The sequence below is a fragment of the Falco cherrug genome, chromosome 5, assembly GCF_023634085.1.
Source record: "Falco cherrug isolate bFalChe1 chromosome 5, bFalChe1.pri, whole genome shotgun sequence".
In the NCBI taxonomy this organism is placed as follows: Eukaryota; Metazoa; Chordata; class Aves; order Falconiformes; family Falconidae; genus Falco; species Falco cherrug.
This window is the reverse complement of record NC_073701.1, coordinates 78505431-78529429: the sequence shown is the minus strand read 5'-3', so window position 1 is coordinate 78529429 and position 23999 is coordinate 78505431. Positions and strand designations below refer to the sequence as shown.

Below are 23999 nucleotides of genomic sequence, written 5' to 3'. Positions count from 1 at the left end.
TTTCCAATTCTTTTGGAAGGTTCAACAGCTCCATCTGCATAAATGGAAATAAACTGAAGTTATACTTGACCTTAGTATAAACACAGGCATTCAGAAATAAGTAAGTTATTTTTGTAATGCCTTTTTCACTAAGTGGTCTGTTGTATATGTACTGAGATCCAGCTTCTGCACTACTCTCACCTGATCAAAATGCAGACTGTCTCATTTTGCAGCTTTTGGTCTCCAAAAAGTCAAGTATGCAAGAGCAGAAACAGTTGCATGCTGGTAAGTGTGCTATAAAACAGACTTTCGAGAGGGCAGACCAATTGCCTCAGATCTATTTCTTTTTGCAGGTGTGAAGAGTTACCACGGTATTACAAAAGGTGCAGCATTGCATTTTTCTGTGACTTAGTGTGTTTAGATGGGTGTAGGATACTTCATGAAACCCCATCCTTCCCCATCTATTTTACTAGTTTTATTTCAGTAGAGGCAAACAAGGTAGAGCTAGTTAGAAATATTTTTTCCTCATTCTGGGGAAAAAAAATCACTTCTGTTCTGTTAAAGGCTGAAAACAATGTATTTTTCTATAGTTTTTTTAACAATAAACTAGAAGCCTCTGCTGTTTTGCCAAGACAGACTTTGAGATGATCATAGGATGCTTCCTTCCTTCAGATTCCTAAGAACTCAGTAGCTAGCTGACACTTTCATCTTCATTTAGTTAAACCACCATTCCTATTGAAAAATCCACTTCAACAGATTTTTTTATCTAATAATGGTATCAAGCTATCAGATCAGATGAAGAATCAGGCTGTACAATGTTTTTTCTGCTCATTAATTTTTTTTCCCAGTTTTTGCCTGAAAGAATTTGCATCATAAATTACGTCATCACAAGGACCATCGTGGGGGGATACCGAGGGTTAAGATACAAACATGGGAGCATACAAAGTGGCTAAGAAAGTGCTAGTGGAGGATAGTTTAATGGAAACAGCACAAGAAATCTGTAGATACCAGGCGGTTTTAATGCTGCTCTCCACAGAACTTTTTCTTTCTGTAATACCATCCGTACTGTGGTCCGTAGAGGGCTTGAGCTCTAACAGAGGACTGATCTTAACTCACTGTGGTGGGTTATTATCATTATCCACCTCAGCTGTTTCTTTCCTTGCCTCTATTGAAGGCGAATGCTCTCATAGCAAAGGCATTAAAAAGTAGCCTGTTCCCACGTCAGCCACTCCAATGCACAGGGTTCTAACAGCCTAAACTGCCTCTGAAAGGATGCTGAAACACTGGTTTGCAAACTGTACCAGCTAAGGCAAGCTGGCTGCTTGCCACCCGCCGATGTGTCTGCTGTGGCAACCTGCAGCAAAAGGTTATTCCGCTCTGCAGGACCAGCGTGTCCCGAACCACTGAACCCGCTCGTTGCTCCGCAAACATGATTCAGAGCCTGTAGACCACATCCACCCCAATAAAAATTGTTCTGTGGTCAAGGTGTTTGTTATACTGGTTGCTGTATTTTTTGTCACAGTATCCTCTCATACAAAACAGTACAAAATAAGAAAAGGAAAATGACATAAAATGTATTGGATGGGATTCACTGGGTGTGCTGCTGTGTAAATCAGGACTATGATTACAGCATATTATGAGAACACAAAACCAGGTCAGGGTCACCATAATAATGATGCTGGCTGTTCTTTAATTGCTCTGCTTTATGTTGATTCAGAAAGTGCTTAAATTGGACCTTTGTGTTGCATTGTGAACTTCTGCAAAGCCATTAGACTTTGTCTTACATCAATTAATACAGCTGAAACACTTTCTCTGTGGGAGTCACGGCGTGCCCCAGAGCCTTCAGTGCCACCACCTATGGCCCTGGGAAGACATTTCTGCTTCCTTTGTCCCATGTGGTGCCACCTCCCCACTGTCTGCACATCTCCCTCCACTCCTTTCTGGCTGCAGGGGAGGACATGCAGGGGAGCTGGGCACTTGCTAGGATGTTCCAGTGTCCTGCTTTGTAGATTTGCCCCTCTCCTGGGCAAGCGATGCTGTGTCATTATGCAGCTAACCTTGGAAACACCTGTCCCCAACCAGGTTAAGGCAACCGCTACTCGATGTAATTTCCAAGGCAAATTACTTGAAGAAAGGAAATGACATCTACTGCATTATTTGATCTGAAAAGCACAAGCGTAAAAGCTCTTGAATACTAAAAAGGCTTTCACAACATTTTAAAGATTTGCTGATCCGAAAAGCAAGTTTGGAAAACTTTTTCTTACAAAAGAAAGGTTCTCCATTGCCAGCGTGCTGACAGTTTCAGTGAGCTTCCTCTCACAGCAGTTTATTGCTAGTGGCACTAATGGTTGCGGATCCACCAGTCAATATGCACAACACGTTTCTCTTCCAAAGTGGCAGTCACATAAATGTTTGGCTCATGTATGAATTTTTGCAGTAAACAGGGAAAAAAACCCACCAATCTCAAACTACTGTATACCCAGCTTATACCTCGCTTCAGAAAAGCCAGTATACCAAAAAACTCTAAGCAATATCCAGTACTGGATATTAATTAATAACTAGGGTTAATTTAAGCAGAGTTGTTTTCTTCTGTATTATTTTAAATGAAATCACTGTGAAGAAAATAGCTTCCCAATCAAATAACGCTTTTGATCACCCAGGGGAGAAATAAAAACTGTCTTAATCTCTCCTTGAAAATATTTGCCCTTAATTCTCCAGGTATTTCTGTAGCCCAGCAGCAACTATCTACATCACAAGACACCTAACTCTTCATGCTTTTTCCCCAGTCCATGACGGGTCCTTCCTTTAGCTCTAGAAGTCCTATATCTTGCCACAAGTTCTCAGCCCCACTCGGAGTCCAAGGCTGTGGTACTCCTGGCCTGCTGATGCTGTGATAAGGTTGCAGCCACAGATGTCCATCATTGCTACCGTGGTCGGACAGCAAGCACAGCAGCCCAGCTTGATACTGCCAAACTCAGGAGTCTGACAAAAAATCAGATTCTGGTTTGTAGCAAAGACACACCACCACGAAGCAAGGGTAAGGGGAACTGGAACCATTACTTGTAGGTGCTCATCTTTTTCTTCTTTGATCATTAGAATTAGTAATACTTTAATATTTATTATACTCTTTTGCACCACAGGACATTAAAACATGCATATGACTAGCTGTAAAGAAATTATGAACAAAATACCTATTTAGAGAAGAACTGAACCCACTTTTCCTACAGAAAATCTCCGTCGCATGCTTCAGCAATGGAAAATATGTCGCACTACTGCTTTTAGTTACTGTGGCAAAAAGCAGAAGCTTTGAAGATAATCTGCCACTCATTAAGGAAAAAAAGATAACTCACCCCAGATGACAGGGAGTCAAACTTTGCAAAGCTGCTTTAATCTTGAGGCAATCTTTTTTTCCTTTTTTGACTGCTCTAGGTTGTCCTAGTTTATGTCAGCCCAGGCCTCTAGTCCAGCTGGCCTATAGATGAATCTATCACTGTTATCTGTCATTTCAAACTAGTTTTTTTAAGTTATGGTACATACAGGAAGAGTGAGAAAAACAGACATAAGCAGATTCTGGTTGACTTTTCCTTACTAAAGAATCAAGAATAACATTATTATTGACTCTTCTTGCTTTTTATATAGAATAAAGAGAAGAAAATGAGAAACATTAATTCACTTGTTCTGCAAAGACGTTGTTAAGCACAGTAAATTCATTGTGAAAACACCAGCTTGGCGTTTTAAAATGGCATTGGCAATATTTAATTAATTATTTTCTTGGATTGACCTTGTCACCACCAGGAACTCATTTTGGTGCATTCCACAGTTTTACTTTTTCTCTTGTGTATTTTCCTGCTAGGAGTCTTTCCCAGACATCAATGAGGAGTGACTTAAAATGCATAAATCTAAAATAAAAAAGAAGAAAAGCTGCCACTTCAGTCCCCAGGCTCCTCACTTGATATTCTCTAGCCCCCTCTAAGCTGGCCATCAATGCCACTAGCAGTGAAAGTGAGAAGCACAATGTTGCTGATGCTAGCACCTCTGTGTCAATTGCTGTAATATCCAGTGTCCTTGGGATGAGAAAATTTCTCCAAGCTGCAAGCCATTAATGCCACTGTTAAGTGTCCTCCTTCAAAACCCATTGACAGAAAAAAGAGTCCTCTTCCTATGGTCAATAAAAATAAAATGCAGTATATGGGATATTCAGGTAATTGCAAGAACACAGAGGCACTTCTAAAATATTATTTAACCCCTTGGGCATCCAGCATAATTACAGTGCCTGTGAAGAAAAGCAGGAACTGGGATTCATCTGAATTTGTGCAATTTCAAAGTGCTTGTCAAAAATATTGTACAGAAATGGGCACATGTGACATTCTGTTTATGTAAACTCTCTGACACATAAAGTCAAAGCCTATCTGAAAATGATACAGGAATGGATTTTCTAAAGAGATTTCCAGATTTCACGGTCTTTACTGAGATGGTCATAGTTTCTCTCCCAATATCTTCTTCAATCCAATATCTTGCAGAATCAAAAAAAAAAAAAAAGAATGAAGAAACATCCCAAAATACTAATGCTGTTATCCACACCTTCCTGTGATAATCTTCATTTTCATTTTCTAAATCACCACAAGTAGGGCAGTATAGGCATGCTGATATCTTTAGAGTACCTGTAGTCACTTTGAGGGTAACATAATCGCAGTGAACATCTCCTTTCACTGGAAAAGCTTCAGGATGGAGTGGCAGAAAAACACAGCAAGAGCATCCTTCATGCTGCAGGTGAGAGGTACATGGAGCTGGCATCACCTATCCTCACTGAGATTTAAGTATAACTGTTGCATGCTAATGCACAGCAACTTATTATGCCACAGTACATTGACCATGAGAAAAGTCTGATTTTTGAATAAAAAGCAAAATTGCTTCCATGTTCCTCCAGCAATATAAGGTTTACAGCTGTGGTAAATTGCTTATCTAGCTAAGCCTTCACTTAAATCAATTGGTGGCCATTTCAGTTATCTTAAACATTGATATAAATCAAAATGCATCTGCTTTTATCTACAGCCCATGCTACAGACACAATGTTGATAAGCACAGTACACAACCTAGGTTGAATAACACTGACTCCTTCCTCCCATTCTCACTCTTCCCTGAGAAAAGAATCAAATGTTAGTTTCTGTACTAAAAATAGCCAATACAATAAGATGTATTAAGAAAACCTTTGTCAGAATATTATGATTTATTAAATAAGGGATGCTTTATCTAGAATACTAAATATTAATAATAACGCATTTACAAACATAGGGATATTGATGAAATGTAGATATTAAAAATTAATGAATAATATGATTACATAATGCCATGTGAAGTTACCAAAAGACATTACTTGAGGGATAGATATAAATTTAAATTGAGGGATAAATTGCATTATGAAGTTTAAATTAAAGCCCCTAAACAATGGAAATTAATATTCATCATGAGCTGAACATGATAAAAATACATTTAATAAGAAGATTTTCTCTGGACATTGAATAAAGTCTTTTTTCAGTGTTGATAATGTAAAGTCGATATACTTTTTAAAGAGCTTTTAGAGAAAAAATGTTAAAATTAATACAAATTACAAACCCAAATTCTACTTTACAAATAAAATTACTAGAAGCATCTTTTTTTTTTTTTTCTGTAAACTATCCTTATACTAGTCATTTTTGTGAAGAAACTTTCCTTTGCATGGCTTGCCCTGTAATTGTCTTCTTCAAGGTTTCTTGCACATTCCTTTGAAACATTTAGAAATGACCATTATTGGAGGCAAGAAACAAGTCGTGATCACTTGTGCCTTTATTGACAGGTCTTTTCATCTGTGCTGTATCAGTGCCTACCAGTGCATGGGATACCACTGGTATACCACCACAGTGTATAACAAGTGTGGAATGAACAAGGGATGTATTTCTTGCTGACACTCCATCCATATCCTATGCCCCACCAGAAAAGCTGTCTCTGCAGCTGCCTGTAACTCAGACCTTCTACATTACATCTCCAACTCGTTTCTGCACTGGTCGAAATGATTACGTGTGGGACGTAGCTGAAGCCTTATGGAAAAAGCTCTCACAGTGAATGGGAAAAGGAGACAAAACTGAGATATGATCCCAAATCTGTGGTTTGGGCCGATCTTTAGCTAATTTAAATACTCAAGAATTCCTGGATGAAGGGGGAGCAACAGATGTGTAAAAAACATTATCATCAATAAAAAATCAAGGTAAAAGATTCGCAAATGGGAATAATTGTAGTACTGGGATCTATCTGGAAGAACAATGAATGATTAGACATATTTGTGATATGAAAAAAACCTGCCCCAGTGCTATTCAGGAAAACAATTTATTTTTCCAAAATGTTACTGGCTGGAATTCTCCTGTTTTAAAATTAAGTAAAACTTTCAAAGTCAGTTATTACCCACCAACTACTTTGCAAGCCAGATGTTTTAGAGAAAAGGAAATATCCATTCTGTTCTGGTAAATCAGGCAGTAAGTGCAGGGCTGACAGATCTGATGGAAGCCATCATGATTAGCCTCATCTATATTTCCTTGTTTATTACAGCCATTTTCTGTTTCAAAAAATACTCCAATCTGCCTACAGCATAGCTTAGAGCTAGAGTAAAAACCCTTTTTTTTCTCACCATACACAAGCAGACTAAAACTGAACAATCATTAGACAGAACAGACATGGAGAAGAGAAATAGAAACTCGAAATGTCACATCATCAATGTCACATTCTCATTTCCTGTAAATCCTTTCAAACTGGACTTCTGCACACATCAAAAATAGCCAGTTAGGGGCTTATATCACCCTTCCAAACCACATCCAAGTAGCTCCTACTTATTTCTGTCCTATCAATAACGGGATAGCTCAGTCACAGCGGTGCCAGTGTATAACAAACGTTTATGATGGCATTGTGTTTTTTCATCTAGGTACCTCAGGCCAGAACGCTAACAAAACTCATGGGAGAGGAACAAAGGGGGAATGTCTTGAAGATCCCCCTGATATCCCTATCAGGAGGAGTGTGTGGTAGGCTATGCTTATTATCCATTCCAGTCCTGTGACACCTGTAGATTTGAAAGCATCATGGGGGAGCAGCAAAAAGACCACAGTATCTTTGTAAGGACCCAGTGACCTTTGCAGACCCAAGGCCTTCTAACTTTCTTGCAGTTCCCGTTCCCCACTTCTACATCTCACAGCAGCCCAGCTTTAGCATGCCTGTCTACCAAGGCACCTTACCTTCCTCAAAGGTGCTACTTCCCCTACCCATCTCTGTGAATCCGTAGGACTGCAGTCCTCTAGCACTCCCATTTTCCAGCTCCTTCACCACATTCAATCCTCCAACAAAGCAACTGTTCTGAATTTGTATCTATTCTGTATTTGTGTTCTGAGACATATACAAACCCTTGGTCTTCTGCTTTGATATACAAAAGGTACCTGCGTGCACGTTTAATTTTTCCATTCCAATTATTTACATATAATTAGTTTTCCAGTCCTGATAGTTAAGACTGATTATTTGTCTCTTTCTCCAGCCATATCTTTGTTAAATGTCTTCAATCTATTTTTTTCCCAGATGTAGTTGATCGGATGACTCAACTCTATCCAAAATTGCATTGGCTAAAGGGATGTCCGTTTCTTTCTGCTCTAAATGTTTCAGCTACAATTGAACTCGATTTGCTTAGAAGCTAAAATTCTTAGATTAATACTTTAAGATTGTATTTATTCAAAACTGCATGTTCTTTTGATCGATTTTCAGCCTTACTGAGTCTAAGGAAATAACAGAAAGGAATAGTAAAGATTAGATCCCCTTCCTTGGCCAAAAAAAAAGCCCTAACTCTAAGCCCATGTATTGATGCTGACCAGGAGACTGTTACACATCTGGGAGCTACACAGCAGTTATCCTGAACAGGTACAGCCCTGCCTTGCACTCTGTAGATCACTGGGCGCACGACAAGCTCAGCCCCCTATGACAAGGCCACCCGCGTGCCCTTGCCTTTACCCAACAGTGCAGCAAGAAATTGTCATGAGCGCATCCTTTACAAATAGAGTTGCTCTCTTGTAAGGAAATCACATCATAGTTTGAACGGCTAAAAGGGAGAGATCCTCTCCACGGACAGCATCTGCGCACTGGGGGAAAATCCATCCAGGCTCTGTCTAATGCTGCACAAATGTAGGGTGCCTGGCACCTGAAGGGATGTTAAGATTTATTCACTGTATATCTATTCTCATTCTGTTTATTGAAGCAGTTATCTTATTAAGCCATTTGTTGTCAAGCTTTTCTCATCAAGGTGCAGAAAGAATCCTGCACTGTCACTCTCTCTTCACCTTCCCTCTGCCACAGCTGGCACAGAACACCCTGCGACCCCAAGCCTCCAAAAAGTCTTAGGATACTGGTTCAATACCGTTTTCTGTGAAATATGTCTTACCAGTTCCAAACTTTAGCTTTGTTTTCCAGTTGTCATAGTCTAAACATCATGGGATACTCCATTGTTTTATGTAATTTAATAGCTGGAAGTAATTAGAAATAATGTCTTAATCATATTTCAGAAGGAGCCTTTGTATAGGTTTTTATTTTAGGAAGACTGAAAACTCCCAGGTTTTCCACAAAAAACACATGAAGCATTTCCTTGAATATGAAAGATGACTCATTTTAAAATATTGTTTTATTCTGTAAAATGATTTGGGAAGTAATCAGCCACAAATGGATACTGACTGTCACAGTCTAGTTTCTGCTGGATTGACTTTCACTGATTTGAATAACCCTGGTTCCTAATGAAGCCAAATGGAGCTTCAAAATGTTCAAGTCCTTGAAAAATCAGGCCACATCTAAGTGCAGGGTATATTCTTTTTTCCTTCCTGTACTTGCTTGCCTCTTTAATTCATACAGGGTATAGTAACATATTTAAACATACTCTGTAGATTTTCTGGTGATTAGTTCCCTGACCACATTATTTCCTCAGGTCATATGTCAACCACTGACTAGATCTTAAGTGGCAGTACAGGGGAGACAAGTAATAGAAATATGTGACAATATTTGGCATCCAAAAAACAGCTTAAAATGAGTAGTTAGGAAGATTTGTTAAATAATTTAGAGAATTCTCAGGTATTAGGTATGGGACATCCTTTCACCAAAAAATATTTGACCCCAGTACTGAATTCTGTCTGATTATTTATAATGGCAAAGCTCAAAAGTGTTAGGACAACGCCAGTGCTTCTGGAATTGTCTCATAATGTCACTTGGGAAATGGTAGAGTCAGTCAGCTTGATAGTAATTTTTATATCTTACTGGAAATCTGTTATTCTAACTGCATAACTTGACATATCATACGGCTGTCAGGACAGCATGTGGAAAAAAAGTCCTTGTCAAATATACCTTCCAATCTTTTCATCAAATTTAGATCAAAATACTACAATGTCTAAGGAGACTGGTATGATACACACATTTCAGCTTCTGTTTACTTTTAATGAACTAAACTTTCATATGTTATTTACTTGAAGACAGATATGATTGATGTCAGTCATTCTCAGATTGGGTGTAGCACCTCAAATATCTCCTGCTGCAATGCTTTGGCTTCTATTGACAGCACCGTTCACCTGATAAATATGAACTCTGGACACCATTGCCTGTGGAAAACCAAAGAAATGTGCTGCTGTAAAAGTTGCGTCTGTGCTGTCATATGGTATAAAAAAGGAATTAAGAGGACTCTGCATTGATAATGTGAGTACAGAAGTCCTGAACATCAGCAGTCATTAGTTAATAAAAAATTCTGAGTTTTGTTTTGAGCCCATTGGTAGCTGGATGATGGAAGAAGTTATGACAGCAAGAAGAGAAGCTGTCAAAGGAGCACCAATGTGTAATGAGAGAAGACATTTCAGAAAATAGAATATGGCTCCATTTCTGCTTGTCAGGATTCATTGAAGCTGAGTAGCTCTGAATTCACTGCTCAAAATGGACAGTGTACACTGATGACTAGTAGCAACCAGCCGTTCTTCAAACTACAAATCTGTCTCAGAATGTAATGCATGCCCAAGCACTTCCAGAGCACGATGTCTGGTTGCATAAGCTTGCTCTTTCATGGTGATTAATGTGATTGTCAAGCATTTCCTAGTACTGGCACTTTAGTCCATTTACAGTGGAAAATGTTTATTACCAAAACCTGATTTCTTCCATTTTTATAGTATGTGCTGCAAAAGGAGTTAGTGCTCCCTTTCTTTGGCTTGCAAAATTGATGTGTCCCTTGAAGTAAATTCATTACTAGGAAAGTAGGAGAACATGAAAAGAAATACATGGAACATTTCTTAAATCTAGACAGCTATAGATTACTATATATGTCAAGAAAGTGACATTTCAGTTAAATATAGTGTAAATACAATTTAGTTTTGCATTGTGCTTTCAAGTAAAAATCAAGAAAATACATGTTCTTTTATCTGTACAATCCTTTGAAAGACTTGTGTCTAGTGAATCAGAGCTAGATATTCTTGGAAGCTCAGTGTCTACAAGCAAATGTGTAAGCTGCTTTCTTCTGGAAGGAAACCTCCAAGGCTAATTGGCCCAATGTGCTAAATGACATTTTTCAGACACAACACAAGATATGTGTCCTAAATACACTGATACAAGATAGTTCCTTCATAAATTTCACATGAAATTGACCTGAGAAAGCTGTTGCCTTACCTAAAATTGTTTGCAATTTCAGTCTTGCTACAAAACCTGAGAGCTAAAGAAGAAAACTCATGTTGATTTTAATGCTGACCAAGCTCTAAGATCAACTTTGTGACTTGTCTCCATCATGAATGAGAAGAGAGGAAGCCACTCTGCATTAGGTGAGAACCACACCTAGAGGCAGGTGCAACACACCAAATCAGCTCTAACCCTGCTAGTTCGGTGCTCCCACAAATCTTTAGAAATGCCTCCACAGACCTACATGGGAATTTGGATTTGGCATCTAAAGGTAGATAAATACCTCAGCTTGATTAAAAGGCATACTGCAATCTCATTGAATCCCAAAGCAGCCATCTTCTATCCCACGCAGAGAAACAAGGTGTAGAAGCAGTCCAAGCACTCTGAGGAGTCCATGGATTTCTCCTTTCTAACAAGAGGTAAAGGAAATGGTAGACTCATAAACTGCAAAGACTGGGTGAAGATTTGGGTAGCCATATGCTCTCTTTAATCAGTCATAAATGAACATAAGCCAGACAACTGTTTTGTTTGGGAGAAGGATACTTACGATTACTTTGGATTTGGAATTATTTTGAAGAATAAGCAAAATGGCCTATGGACAAGGGTTAACAGCAAATATTAAACCACAAAGAATTGCAGGAACCTATTGGAAGTTAGCATACATCTTCTAACAAGCCTACCTGCCCAGGAAAAACTCCAGAGCTCTTCATGAGGTGGTCCTAGGAATGGCCAGATGCTCCACCATGAAGAGTGATATGGTAGAGTGTGAGTCCCACCTTTCTGAGAGATTTGGCACTCTGCAGTCAGAGACACAACTCAGACACAGCCCAGCCATGTAACCTTGTCTCAGGCTGCCCAGGAAACTGTGAAACTGTGAGAAAGTTCACTGAGAAGGTACGTAGAGCACAAGCAGGTAAGACAAGCAAGGTAAATTTGTAGACACCAGTATGTGGAGAAAGGTTGTTAGCAGCTCAAGGAGGAAAGTTCAAAAGGAAAAATATGTACCTTGTAAGGTATAAATTTTATTTTTTTTATTATTTATCAGCCAAATATTTTTACAGTAACCAGATTTATTTTTTTTTTATTTTCAGGGGGTAAAATTAGCTCTTTGGCTGTTACTGGAATTGCCTAAGTTCTGCACCATCTGACTTGATAACAAGCTTGTCACCTACGTACATTAATGCCAAAGATCTGATATCAAGGACACATACCATGTTGGTACAGGCTGTGCAGTCCAGAAGCTGATATGCTCACTCTCTGGGGTAGATGGATAAAAAATAAGGGAAAACCAGGGATTTGGAAAACAGCAACTCACCACCACTGAGGAAGTGCTCCAGGGAGCAGTGAAGTCCAGCCCTTCCCTACACGACTGATTACTGATAACCAGTGGTGGCTCTGTGATGAGCTAACTGAATAACATTACCTAGCTGAATAGGATGGTAATCATTGCTGGCTTTTATTTGTGTTAGCCACTAAATAATGATTGTGTTGCATATATCCTATTTGCAGTCCCTTTGCATATAGTAAAAGGTGCCTGTACAAAGTGACCTGGAAAATTACAACTGACACAGAGAAAATGAGCAATAAAAGAAAACTTAGGATAAGGAATAGGCACAACTGAAAACAAAATAAATAAAATATGACCCTGAATAAGAAATGGGTGTGTGCCCACAGCCTATTTAGCAAAAGCTACCAAGAGAGATTGTTGTGACTCCCTGCTGTGCCAGTTCTCTGCAATACATGATATTTATTTAAAAATAAGTATGCACCATCAGAAGGTGGATTTCTGATGAGCACCAATGATATCAAATAAAATGAGCATTGCATTTCAGCTTTTTACATACATGAATTGTTAATCTGACATTAGTTATGACTGCACTGCAGTTGCAGACTGGCATCATTGCAGCTTATACTTTACTAACTAACTAGTCTAAATATTGGTGGCAGTCTAACCACAGCAGAAAAGAGGTTTTTTTCCCAAGCAAAAGCTGACAAATTCTTTCTACTTCAACAGGCTGAGCACCAGGATACTGCAGCCAGGCCTTTGCAAATGTTTGAATAAAGCCTGCATTGCTCTATCTACGCTGCAAATAAACTGTTTTGCTCAAAGAGGGGGACAAAGATCACCAAAAAGAGTCACTTAAAATAAACTACTAGAAGCAGATGAGAATGTTGTTGATCAACAGCAGAAGGCCATCAGGAAAGGCTTTTGAGACCAACTGTTGAGCACTTCAGAAAATTAGCGCAAGCAGTGAGTGCCACAGTGACAGAGAGACCTGGACACCGCTCCTTGTCCCCGACCTGTGGCAGAGCAATAAGTCAGCCTCTTACACGCTTTCAGAAACAGAAAAGTATTAAGCCAGGGTAAATCTTGGGTTGCAGCCTTAAACAAAAGGCTTTGCAGGATCATAATGTCTAGAAGAAAATAATGATGATCAATAAATCTTAGGACTAAAAGAAACTACAAGTGAGATGAAGAACAAATGGAAGTCAGGGAAGACCTAGAATGACTGCTGTTATATAGAATGATCAAATACTCCGGAAACAGTAAATGTATTGTTTTAGCAATAATCTCTGTTTGCCACTTTCTACTAAGAAGGAAATGAATTAATAATAGCACTATTTTCTCTGTAAAACAAACCTGCTTTCTCAGACAAGACTTAATTTTCTTTGGCAAGCAGGCAGGAAGAAACATCCTCATTTAAATTTGGGTTCTCATGAAATACGAAGTTTTTGAGAGGAACCATATTTCATGGTTTTCTCTCTTCCACTGTTCTCTGTGATTCCTCACTCACTGTTTCAATTCTTGTTAAGCTGTCACTTAGCATTTTTTCCCTCTGGAATGACAGCAGGGCATGCTGCTTACACTGGCTAGACAGATGCCTACCCCAGAGAGTGAGCATATCAGCTTCTGGACTGCACAGCCTGTACCAACATGGTATGTGTCCTTGATATCAGATCTTTGGCATTAATGTACGTAGGTGACAAGCTTGTTAGCAAGTCAGATGGTGCAGAAGTTAGGCAATTCCAGTAACAGCCAAAGAGCTAATTTTACCCCCTGAAAATAAGAAAATTTAAATCTGGTTACTGTAAAAATATTTGGCTGATAATTAAAAGAAAAACAAGTTCCTGCAACAATATTTACATGGTTAAAATGTACCTATAAACCCAGAAATAAAGAAAAATACCTACAGTTTAGCCTGATTTTGAACAAAAGTAAAAGGAGCCATATTATTACCTTTGAATTACCTAGGACACCAACAGAAATGCAGCTTTTGCTGTGAGAGGCAATATAATGTCTTGGTAAGGTTTCATTGTTCTAGAGCAGTCTTGGAGGAGCATTTTGCAGGACTGGAACTTTGAAAAGATGTAGTTAACCTTTCTACACTAGCATACAATTCACCAAGAAGAATCAGGTCTCTTCCCTGCTAGCATTCAAGTTGCAAGGGTAGCTGCATTAATTCCATCCTAACTTATCTGCTCATAAGTCCAGATAATACTATTAAGTCATTGTGAGTCCTCATTCCCCACTTTCACTCCTGCTAAGTCCCTCGAATGCCAGACTGGCAATGTCTTAACCAAGTTTTAACATTTCTCAAAAGAAAGAAGACAAAATCATCGCAGTCTTCTGAGGGGCTGTTTTTGACAAAGTGCAAGTGATTATATGAGATACAGAAGAATTTAGAGCAAAGGGTTCAAATCCACACTTGCAGTAACTTTAGGTCAGGAGGGATTCCAGCATATTCAGTGACTTTATTGTAGATTAATACAGTTTGAACACAGAGATTTCATCTGAGCCATCACCAATCTGGTTGAATATACCACACTTAACACAGACATGGGGTTAGATCCATCTGATTCACTACTGTAAAAGTTTACAATGTAGACATCTGCATTTGCATTGAATTTGTAAATTTCACTGTTTATAGAGGGGAAGTAGGTAATTCTGCAGTGTGACTCCTCTCATCCTAAAGTATACACATAAAATAGATCAGGCAACTTAAGCCTTGCAGGTGCATCTGTTTCTCTCTACTGACTATCACGGGAGTCAAGGCTGGCTAATGTAGTTGTCAACATTACTTACCTCTAAAATCAGGACAAACCCCATCCTGGTGTCCACGGAACACCTCTGGGACACCCACTCCATCCGTTCCAAAATCTGACACCTCCATCAGTGCAGAATTAGAGAGGTGGATTTGCGTAATGGTTTTGGTTTGCATTTCCCCTTGGAGGGCAGACTGCTTCAGGTTTTTTCTTGCCTATGCCATACCCAATCAGTACTACCTGTGTGCCATGGCAAAACACACTGTCCCAGCTTACTGACAGCTGCAAAATGTGTGAATGGAACATTTTCATACTTAAGAGAAACTACAGTGTGAATTTCAAAGAGCAAAGATTTGACACAGTTCTCATTTCATCCCAGTTGATTCTCTCCTCCTGAGGCTCAGGTAGGTTGTCAGCTTTCAAGTGGTATGAGATCCATTTAAAGACTGTGACATTGCAGGTGTCACAAAAATCACAGATTCTACTTGAAACCAGCATTTTTAATTACATTTGGCATTCCCATGCATATTGCTGTCAGTTCTTTACCACTGATGGCAATAGGCTAGGGAATGTCCAGCATAATTAAAAATTTTCATTTCTAATATATTCCCTGACTTTTATGTGCCTTCAAGCCTTACGACTGCTGTACTGAGCATGGTGGAAGGGAAACTATAGGAATCTGACACCTCAAACACCACTTACAAAGTAAGATCCTGCCTAGGTACTGCCAAAAAGTGACTGCCAAAACAAAGCAACAGGAAGCAGAGACTTCACTCTCCCACCCCTCTGCAGAGCCTGAGTCCTCTTCTAGCAGTAGCTGCTTAATTGATCACATGTGCTTTTGAAACCAGGTCTGGAAGAGAGGTAATAGCATTAGTGTTGCTCTCTGTGTTGTTCAGAATAGCGCTGTAGTGAGGTCACTCACCTAGAAAGCAGAAAATGCATTTTAGGCTCTCTTTTAGCTGACAGGTTTCAAACTTCCCCAGAAGACAAACACAACAATAGGTTAAAGTTGCTGTTCACCCTCCTGCCAGAGCAGAGTCTGTATAAGACTAAGGCAGCAAGAGTCATGGGATCAAAAGATCAAAAGTTGAGCAAATGAGGAAGATGTCAGCACTGTGACCTTGTGATTAGGGCACTCACTCAGAACAGGGTAGGAAGAAGTGGTCCTGATCTCTACTCCCAGGAGAAGTTGTGCAGCTGACAATCAGGTGAAAAAAAGGGCATGATCCATAGTGCAAGGCACTCAAGTTTTCATCCTCTTTTTGAATTACTTCTCTCTAAGAGAGCAAATCGGTAGCAAGGGTTTTCAAGGCTCTCCTAGATTAGCTTCAGTAAAACCTCTTCCAAATATATACTGAAGCATTCAATTCCTCCACCATCTTAAAAACAGCATAGCGACAATCTTCTACAATGCAATATTTCTCTCTGAGCAAAGTTTCAAATCTTGAGGATATGTATTGTGATTTGGTGTCGGACACTAACTCTTCCTGCTCCACAAGACACCTAAAGGAGAATTCACTTATGGTTGCTGAAAGCAGGTAATAACATAAGCTACGTCTGATCCCTTCCTGAAGTAATTTTTCAGAGACATGATCTGTAAGGTCAAATGGCACTATGGTATCACTGAAGTTCTTTTTAGAATGAATTAGGGAAAAGGGCAAGTTGGAATGACAGTGCAACACATGGCTGTCCCATAATGTGACCTTCATGAAGCAAAATTTTAGAGTGGCCTTAACTTCAATAACTAGCGCAGACCAACAGTCCAACTACACATTTTGCCTGTAACATTTATAAGATAGTGAGTCACAGAACATCTGATATCACACATCCATTCTTGTACGGGAAACTTGTTGCTTAGTACGAAAGATCGATCAAGGCATTTGAGCACATTTAATCATTGAATTGCCAGGCATTTCTGTAGTTCCTCTTAAATCAGTACATCAAAAGAATTTAAATTGTACTGTTGTCTACATACTTGTAATGAATGTAAAAATTTCCTCCATGCCATTGATCCATGAGCCTGGAGACATCACGTTTTCTATTTTCTCTTCACTCTTTTTTTTATTATTATTATTATTATTATTATTAATTACAATAGTTCTGCCACCACGGGACAATAAGTCCATAATCAGAGGAGTAATTTGTCTCAACTATGGGTACCACCAAAACAAAAAGTACTAGACTTGCTGTTGACTGAGCTTTACTCTTCCAATGGAGTTTACACAACAGCAATCCAGCACTAGCCTGAAATGTTGCAAATCAGTGATCTAGACAGTTATGCAAAGGAAGCATAATTCTGAACCAACTTTGCATCCTCTGATGACAAAAATATAATGCTTGACTTTCAGTGATGTATTTGTAACAGCAAGGCATTGACTGGTAAGGTTTCAATGCACTCTGCAAAAGTGTATGTCACAAAAAAACCAAAGACAACCAGTTGTCTGGCAGAACATTTAACAAAGTTACAAAGAACTAATGATGATGAGTTAATTATCATTGAGAGAGAGAGAGAGCGCCCTGGATGAGGAGAGACTAGGAGAAGGCAGCAGAGGGACTAGCATGAAGAGTGTCGGTATGTGATGGTAAAAGACCTTGTTTCAGCCAGCTAGTTTGGAAGGTGCTGCGACAACAGTAAAGTTTTTAAAATCTTGTACACCATCAAAATAAAATGGGATCCAAAGTAAGTAATTACTGACATTTTTAAGTGTGTAGAATACAAATCAATATTCAAAAATGCGAAAACCAAGCAGCTTGGTGTAACAAATGCTGTCAGATATCTGCTGTCCTAATAATGTAATGGTTCACATGCTATAATTTAGAACTGAAATGAACAAGCAAATTTGTTCCACAGTGTTCTAGAAAAACGTATTTCATATGTGTAAGTGATTCTCAGTCACCCTAGGTCTATATCTGCAAAACTAGACAAGTACTCCTAGTCTTTTTTATCTGCTTTGGGGAAGAGTTTTCATCAAGCACTAAGAGATCTCATCAGAAGATGTTTCTTCACTGCTGCTTTACTGGGCTGCTTTAACCACTCACAATAAAAATTCTCCATTTCTAATGAAGAATGGTAAGTGATGGCATTTGTCAACTAGCTGTCATATTTGATTGGCTTTTATTTTAGCAGACAAACACTTCTGCAAAGCAAAAAGCAAAGGAAAAGTGGGGGATTTTTTGTACTGTTCCTACAAAAGCAGAGGCTCGAACCCTCACTCAGGAAGCTGAAGATGCTGAATGGCTGCCAGTTCATGAACTAGGTGGTGCAATCCAGAAACCTTTGCCCAGGATGGAAATATGGCTATGCACAGTTCTGAATTAGTAGGCAATAGTATGTACCAGTCTAAGATTCACCTGGAGAAAGCCAAACACTGGTATTCAGTTCCTCACATAAATATACCCTAGGCTCAGAAAGCAGCAAGCTTCTAAAACATTGTAGGTACATTGGGATAGTACCAAAACCTCTGATCCAGTATCTAGCATTAATTCAATACCCTGAAGCTCGTTTCCTGATGTACAAGAAACACACTATTGCATCTGCAAGGTATTTCAGACAGCTTCTGTCCACATTCAGAACATCAGCATCTGGCAGAGCAATTTCATGTGTTTTTTGGTTAGACTGAGAACTACAATACACCTTCACAAAATGTCCAGCCTTTCTACATGCTTGCATCCCATCCTTTCTGCAGAATTTATAGTGAAATGTGTCCTTTACTGGGTAGGTTCATAGCAGCACGATGAGCTTGCTTTGTGTATTTTGAAACTTCATAATTTATTCTCAGGCTTTGTTTTCAGCCACATTTGTTGTTTATGTGATATGAAGAGTGTTTGAAATCCCTTGACTTAATGCTTTTATGTCTGCCATCACCAACTCCACTTGGCTAGTAAAGGATTTAGCTCTATGTAGTGTCAGGTCTGATGCAAGTAGTAACTGTTCTCTGATAAGAAATGCAATTATTTCCAATAACAGAAATTCCAATAACAGACATCTCCAATAATGGGATAACTCTCATAAACAACAATCAGGTGCCTTAAAGAAAGTTCTGTAGAGTCTTTCTTTTCTTTTCTCCCTTCAATGAAATTAATAGTGTTTAGTCAGTTTAAGTGATGTGAGGCCTGTAACATATTCATATTTGAAAAGGAGTGTAAAATATATGCTGATCTCTTCTACCAAAACGGTGCATAAACAACACAGCTCACACACTGCAGAGCTTTTTGAAATTCATACTGAATTTTTGTTTTCAACAGCTTTCATCCAAAGATGAAAAATAATTGAAGGCTTACCTGGGCTTTGTAGAGGATGCATAGGCAAATTCAGGCATGAGCAAGCCATCCTTGTTGGTAATCCACTGTGCAACAAGAACAAAAAAGCAAACAAGTTTATTAGTCAGATTATTAAACAAAGCACAGTGAACACCCAAGCAGTGGCAGGACCAAAGGCAGGATAGCCCCTGCCTCTCCATGCTGGCCCTGGCTCCTCCCTCCCTCCCTCATGGTGGCCAGTTCCTCTTCCACCAACTGAGACATGGATATCTACACCACATTCAGCATTGCTTGCCCTCTTTTCTTAAATCCACTACAGAGGTCAATCACATCTTGCTTTACATGTGGAATGTGCAAAGCACCTTATGCAGCCAGTGCTATACAACAGGCGGTATATGCCTCAGATTTTGTTTTAAGACTTAAAACACCACTGTTGCATCAAGATTCACATGCTTCAAAACTTATATTGTCAAACTGTTTTCTAATTTGCAATGCACATGAAGCACCCACAGCAGCAGGCTGGCTGTAGAGTTAAGTAGCCACTTCTTCCCTTTTTTTGTAGCAGGGAAAACATGAGATACCTTAGGCCAGGCTCAGCTCCGTGATTGTAGGACCTGACCACCATTGAAGATGTGTTTTGCTGTGGCACCTCAGATTCCACTGTCATTCCAGGAGGGCATGAGGGCTCTCTGAGGTAAAAGCCCCCTGTGGATGTCTTGGAAATGGAGGGTATATTAAATGGCCATAAATAAACATGTTTAAGCAGCTGGATGCAGCCGTTCCCTTGGGAGTCAATTTGAAACACATCTAAATCCCAGTTTTGCAGGGGAGTGAAATCACGTAGGTAAGACATGTGCTACAAGTGATACCATGCCAATTATACTGGCAAACTCTTCCTCTCTCCCATTTACGGACTGAACCCTTACAACATTAAGGAAATAAGGAGGTGTCATCACCTCCATTTTGTAAAGAGTGAGGCTGAAGCAAACAGGATTAAGAGCTGGCCTTGGATTTTGGTCTGGAGCAGTATGCACTTAGTGTTTCTGAAAGACAAGTGCCAGTGACAAGGCCCACAGAAGGCACTCCGGTGTCTGGTCTCAAGTAACTGTACAAAATTTTAGAACTCTAAACATGACCCAAGAATCCATGCCCAACCACTTGGTGGTCTAGCAACTGTGGATATCCTGAATTTTTGCCTGATACCAGCCTGTAAAAGTGTTTACTTCATTTTTGTGTGGTATTGCAGTTCTTCGGACTGTTTGAGAATCCATGGTTTTTTGAAGCTTGCTGTTAAGCTACAATCTGTCAGTGTACTTAAGTACCTAAACCCTTTGTTGCACTGGGTGTCCACGGCGAGGTGCCGGCGGTGTGGCTGGGGTGGCCCCTGTGAGGGGCAGACGGGGCAGTGGTGGACAGGCATGGCAGTGGTGCCTCGGGGAAATGGCTTTAAGAAAGGGCAAAAATGCCTGACAGAGAGGAGTGAGGGAACAAAAAGGAGTGAGAAACAGCCCTGCAGACACCCAGATTGGAGACATCCGTGTTGGAGAAGTTTGTGAATGACTGTGTCCTGTGGAAGGACCTCACACTGGAGCAGGGAAACAGAGTGAGGAGAAGGAGCAGCAGAGAGGGGCTGTTATGAACTGACCGCAACCCCCATCCCCCATCGCCCTACTGCGCTTGGGGAAGGAGAAAATAGAGGAGCTGGGAATGAAGAGGCAAAGTTGAGCCTGAGAAGAAGGGAGGAGGGGGAGAAGGTGTTTTAGTTTTTGTCTTTTTGTCACCATCCTACTCTGTTGCTAACTTGCAATAAATTAAATTAATCCTCCCCAAGTGGAGTCTGTTCTGTCTGTGACAGTCATTGGAATGATCTCCCTGCCCTTATCTCAACCCATGGGCTTTTCACCTTATTTTCTCCCCCTGTCCTGTCGAGGATGGGGAGCGAGAGAGCCGCTGGGTGGGCCTCTGGCAGTCAGCCAAGGTCAGCCCAGCACACATTTGTAATGACTGGTAGCTACACCGGCTTCACTAAGGAATTTGATCTCAGCATAGACTTGGTAAAAGCAGGCTCAACAGGGCAGCTGCAGGTCCCCAGGTTATAGTGCCTATCCATAGTTGTTACGAGTGATTCTGTATGTAGTAGAACAGTTTTTCACACATATAATCCTAGTTTGATGTATATTCATGGTCCCACGCAACCCCACCTTCCACAAGGCTGTCTTACCCACACCGTGCGGGCTGCTGGCCCTGTAGTTTCCTTGAGTTCTCTCTGGTCCTCAGACACTATATGCACAGTCCATTTGGTTCCTTTGCCCCATTTTTGCTTATGCCTCCAACTTCCAGCTCTCTTTTCTAGCCTAGACTAGTACTTCTTCCCCATCTCTTCTGCACTGCAGCTAGGCAGACCTGTGCACAGGGTCCGTGGCCAGCCAGAGCCCAAAATGAACAAATAACTGTTTAGATCACGTATCAGCAAGTGCGGGCATTTAAATGGGTGTTTGCCAGTGTGGGCTTTTATTCTGATTTCTTTCCTCTGCTTAACCACTGCTTTTTATGACATTTTTAAGAGCTTCATGTCTTTGAGACTTCACTTCAGTACAATTTTGGGGAAATTGGCCAGTGACTTTAAAATGTATTTGTGGTGGGGGAAGTCACTGACAGAGACAGAACAACCACTAAAAAAAAGGGAAAGCAGGCTACCACTATATTGAGCTAAAAGTCTTTTAATCTTTAATGCAGAGGAAGAATCTGCAGAGACTTCAGAGACAACAGATGCCATCACATAACATTTCATCTTGATCTAAACAGCATGAAATTTTAAGTTTGTATATTTGTACCTGTGACTCCTGCCATCTGCCCCTGAGATCAGGCTGGAGCACTATATGCTGGGACTGCATATCACATTATGAAACACTACATGCAGCGACCTTCAGTCTCTGGGGTCCACACTTGAGTTATTAAAGATGAAAGAGGCAGCAGACTTCTCCATTTGATTCCTGGAATAAGATCTCTCTATACAAGGGATTAATATTATTTTTAAAATTATTTTCTGTAACTGTTATGTATGTATTATGTCAGGTTAGTGGAATCATTTTCTTAAAAAAGAACTGAACCATGCATCCAAACCATGTTGAAAGAACAAATCTGAAAGTTACTTTAAGATGAATGCAAGTCTTTTATGCTAGGGTGAGTAAATAATAACCTTACCACTAAGGCTTCCTAGGGAATCTATTAAAATATGTAACTGTCATCATAGTGCTTCCTCCTCCACATCTGAGCCAAGAAACTATCTGTGCCCCTTAGCCAACTCATCATGCCTCAAGAAAGTATCTTTCTTCCTTCTGAAATGGGAAAGCAAGATTACAAATAAGAACACACTGTATCTGTATTGACACTCCATTTCTATTAAATGTCGTGTGCAAATATTAGTGGAAGAAATGTTCTTCCATCGGTAAGGCCAGTAGGGGACTGGACACCTGAGATCCTCACTCCGCCCAGGCTCCCTCAGTGCATTGAATTCCTTTGGATGTATCTATATGGCAAAACTTAAAGCTGTGAAAAGGCAGGCAAGTTAGCTAACATACAGGAGATATGACTGAATCTTAATTTTTACAGTTTTGGGGTTTTTTTAACTTTTTTTTACAAGTTTTACTGTTGTGCACAGGCTCAGTACTGTATACTTAATGCTCATTAACAACAGGATATATCTGCTCTGGAGGAGAACCAGGGTAGCCTAGCTACATACTTCTGCTCTCCAGGCTAGCACAGATGGCTCCACAAAGCATGCTTTGTGCCGCACAGTTGTATCCTAAGAATCCTAGTCAACAGAAGAGGGAAAAATAGCCTTCTTTGGAAGCTGGTCAGAAGTTAGAAACCCAGCATTTCTTCCTGCAGAAATATGTACCATTCAGGCTGCAGTGCAAGACCCCTTGCACAATTCTTGTCAAAATGCAGGACAAAGTCTTTTCTATGGTGACTTGACAGATGACACAAAAGTACAAAATAGGAACTGGTCTTAATGGTCCTGCAAACTGCCTCAGAATTCATAAAGTTGGGTCTAGCCCTAAAGGGACCCAATTTGCCAATCCCATGGGATTTTAACTTCTCAAAGACATCCAGCAGAGTTAGAGGTATAGTTTAGTTTGCACTTTTTCTAATTGTTCCAATATCCTCCTCCCATCAGAATTAAAGATTTCCACTTCTCTGGGGGCTGGTAGGCTTAAAGAAATTAGGAGAGATCACAGAGAAAGTTTCAGAGTTTACTTAATGGCTGTTAAGTCATTTATATGGTTCCTACATTGGGTTTAGAAATGGGAGTTGAGGCTGAAAGGCTGATTTTATCACAAATCAAACACTCACTGTGTTGTGAGGTAGCCTGTTCCTTTCAATTTATTGGCAAAAAAGGAGAGAGCAAGCCCCCTGGGATCTCAAAAGCACTCCTGGGCTGGTAAACAATGTCGGAGAGGTGAAATGAAATGCACATAAAAGTGAATTCCATCCAAAAGTGCTCCATCTTCACCCACGTATTCTGCAGTCAGAATACCTGGCCACCATAAGCAAAGCAGTGAGCTATTATTTTTGAAGACATGCTGGAAATTTTCTTCCTGCTGCCTGTTTTCTCCTTCCCCCACGTCCGTGTCCCCCCCCTCCCCCCCACATAAGAGCAGAGGAGGGGTGTCCTTGACACACAATGCCTCCAAGGGCTGCTTTTGTGGTGCTTCAGCCTGTGTCGCTTGTCTTGCACAGGGCTGTGCCTAAAGAGTCTAGCTCAGAGGGCTAACAATAAACATGTCAGCATTGTAATCAGGCATAAGAACATTAAACTAACTGAAAGAACCATGCTACTCGTTGTCTGAGCTGAAAGACACATGAAGTATAAAAAGTTTGCAGAAATTCTTTTAATATCACAAGATACTGTTAGGTACTGTGTGGTGTTGGTCATTGCACCAGGAAAGTATTTTAAATATGATTTTCATCTTTATGATGACCCTCAAATATGGATTCCATTTGCATTGTTTCCA

General features: G+C 40.0%; 1 long non-coding RNA gene across 1 annotated transcript in view; it reads right to left on the bottom strand.

The window, feature by feature from the left end:
• The window catches only part of LOC114016543 (uncharacterized), a 30559-nt gene extending 11492 nt beyond the window's left edge, over window positions 1–19067 (bottom strand). Inside the window, exon 1 of the long non-coding RNA XR_003561034.2 lies at window positions 19003–19067. This is a non-coding gene — a long non-coding RNA (uncharacterized LOC114016543). The remainder of the gene's footprint in view (window positions 1–19002) is intronic.
• Between the last annotated feature and the right edge of the window lie 4932 nt (window positions 19068–23999).